The sequence below is a fragment of the Durio zibethinus genome, chromosome 27 (assembly GCF_047325235.1).
Source record: "Durio zibethinus cultivar Kanyao isolate XHJ-2024 chromosome 27, ASM4732523v1, whole genome shotgun sequence".
NCBI classification, from domain to species: Eukaryota; Viridiplantae; Streptophyta; class Magnoliopsida; order Malvales; family Malvaceae; genus Durio; species Durio zibethinus.
Window position 1 is genome coordinate 10,154,982 of NC_143188.1, and position 3,092 is coordinate 10,158,073.

General features: G+C 33.6%; 1 pseudogene across 1 annotated transcript; it reads left to right on the forward strand.

Annotated features, from left to right (window-relative positions):
• The first annotated feature begins 243 nt into the window (after nucleotides 1–243).
• On the forward strand, nucleotides 244–2,651 carry LOC149510903 (shikimate O-hydroxycinnamoyltransferase-like; annotated as a pseudogene). Its single transcript, XR_016334631.1, has 3 exons — nucleotides 244–370; nucleotides 515–926; nucleotides 1,034–2,651. The product of XR_016334631.1 is annotated as a shikimate O-hydroxycinnamoyltransferase-like (transcript).
• Nucleotides 2,652–3,092: the final 441 nt, after the last annotated feature.

Here is a 3,092-nt window from a genome sequence, read left to right on the forward strand (position 1 = left end):
ATATTATTAATATAAAATAAATATAAATATTTAAATGATCAAATCTAATTAATACACTTTAGACAATCCACAAAACGTCGCAATTAAAACGCTCTCCATAGCCCACCGGCCGTCATAAATAAAAATCTGTTTCACATTCACATTTATTGTGGTAGAGGAATTTGGATAAGATTAACATTATAAAGTGCCATAGAGGCAGACCTCACCCAGAACTGTATAATTAAAACAGTAGACACTCCATAGCCTGCCGCTTTAAACCTCCCGTCACCATTTTACAAAGCAAAAGGAAAAAAAAACCTTGGCATCCTTGTGAAATTTTAACACTTCTATCCTTGGTTATTGTACCAACACTTATTTCTACTCTGATAAGGTATGGATACGAATTCCATGTGTTTATTTACCCATTCCATTCCATTTCCTTTCATTTTTTCTTCTTTTTCCTTTTCTCAAATATATTGTAAGTGAAAGTTTATGCATGTCATTAACTCATTGAGTGTTAGGTAGTGAAATTCAGGATGGAGATTACTGTAAAGGAATCTACAATTGTTCATCCCGCTCAAGACACTCCGAAAGGAAGTCTGTGGAACTCCAATTTGGACCTGGTGATGACAAGATACCATCTCCCTACAGTATACTACTACAAGCCAAATGGTAGTTCCAATATCTTTGAGCCTGGAAAGCTTAAAGAGGCTTTAAGCAAGATTCTTGTGCCATTTTACCCCATAGCTGGAAGGTTGGGATTGGATCAAAATGGAAGACTTGAAATAATATGTAATGCAGAAGGAGTTTTATTCATAGAGGCTGAAACTACCTCAGTCATGGATCAATTTGTTGGTGATCTTACGTATAACTCTGAAGTTTCCAGACTAGTTCCCACGGTCGACTATTCTGGAGGAATATCTTCCTATCCACTTCTTGTCTTGCAGGTATATATGTTAAACATTCTTCAATCAAAGCCAAATTTTTGCAAGTTTCATACTTTTTTTTTCCAACATTAATAAGATGTTGACTTGTTTTATGCACATTTTAATAGGTAACTACTTTCAAATGCGGTGGGATTAGTCTAGGTGTAGGGTTTATACTGTAGTAGATGGCACATCCGCTCTTCATTTCATTAATAGTTGGGCTGACACAGCTCGAGGCTTTTCTCCTAGCATTGCCCCATTCATTGATCGAACTCTTCTTCGTGCTCGAGTTCCACCAACTCCTATATTCCACCATGTTGAATATGACCCTTCTCCTAAAATCAAGACTACGAGCCACTCATCAATTTCAAGATTAGAATCTCAGTCAGATGATCTTAAGCCATCAATTGTCTCTACCTTTAAGCTCACAGTTGATCAACTGAATATCCTGAAAGCCAAACCAAATATTGGAAATTCTCACTCTACGAAATATAGTACTTTCAACATCTTAGCTGCACATTTATGGCGTTGCATAAGCAAAGCAAGGGGTCTCTCAAATGATCAAGCTACCAAGCTATACATTCCAATTGATGGACGATCTAGGTTAAATCCTCCTCTCCCACAAGGCTACTTTGGCAATGTAATCTTAAAAGCTACACCAATTGCTCTAATTGGTGATCTCCAATCCGAACCATTTACCAAAACTGTTATGAGAATCCATGAACTATTAAAGCAGGTTAATGATGAATATATGAGATCAGCTATTGATTTCATAGAAAAAGTGCCTAATCTAAGTACTTTGGTTCAAGGATCGCATACTTTCCGATGCCCAAACTTAAGTGTTAATACTTGGATTCGGTTGCCCATATATGAAGCAGATTTCGGATGGGGTCGTCCCGTATATATGAGGCCAGCAAATGTTGTCCAGGAAGGAAAAATTTACATACTACCAAGTTCTACTAATGACGGGAGCTTATCACTGGTTACTCGATTAGAGACCTGTCACATGAAACTCTTCAAGAAATTTCTTTATGAATTTTAGCATGAGTGTAATGCTATTTTATCTTATCTTGACTCTATGATTATTGAAAAAAGTCATGGATGTAATAATTGTTAAATAATAATTTAATTTGCTAATAGTTGATGAAATGTTACTTTTAATTTTCATAATCAGATTTAAATTCTAACAATTTTAATTACCTATAAGATATTAATTTAATTTATTGACAATATTTATTTTTTCACACTTTTAACATTTTTTTCTTCAATAAAAGTTTGACCCAGTTCTATTGTCACGGGTTGGGACTTAAGCTCCGAATTCGCGCGGTTCCGAGACCCCGGGTATTCACTCATCCGACGTCTCAGATCAGTCTTTTTGTCACGGTTCACATCTTTATGAGGTATTATTCGTTTTGACCTCTCCTGACCTCACGGTTTTGTTCTACAAAAGGCGTCTCACAAGGCAGAGGTGGTGCAAACCTTTTTATACCACAGTGACCCTCCTATTATATTCGATGTGGGATTCAGAACTCTCTCTTAGGTCCGTGACACTATAACTTTGCTCCACACATTGAGGACTGGAGTGGCCATTGAGAAATACATCAAATTAATGATCTTATCCAAGTGTATTTATGCTATGTGTATTCTTATTTTTACAAAGATTGAATGCCAACGCCATAAGATTAAGTTATCATGAGTTCCTTAAGGAGCTGGTTTTCTTTTTCCGAAGACGTAGTGTTTTTCTTTTCTTTTTTTTCGAATTTTTAAACTTTTATTATGACATGATAACTATTACTTGAATGAGTGTATTTTATTAGGAGTTTACTGAGAGAGAAAATAACAATTAAATGATGATAACAAAAAATTAATAATTTATTAAAGGATAATAAAAGTAAGGGACAAATTTGTTAATTAAAAAAATTGTTCAGGACATTTAAGTTAATTATTTTTCACACTTTCAAAGTTTACGTTTTTATACATAGAAGATAAAAATAAAAAAAACATATACTACTAATACTTCTTTTTCATTTTTAAAAGACACTTTTTGGTGAATAATTTATATAGATATTTTAAATCATATATATAGTATATATTATTATAAGATACATTTGGACGATTTTTCTTTTTATTTTTCGAAAATTTTAGGAAGAAGTTAAAATATTTTTTTAAAAAACAATAATAATTTAA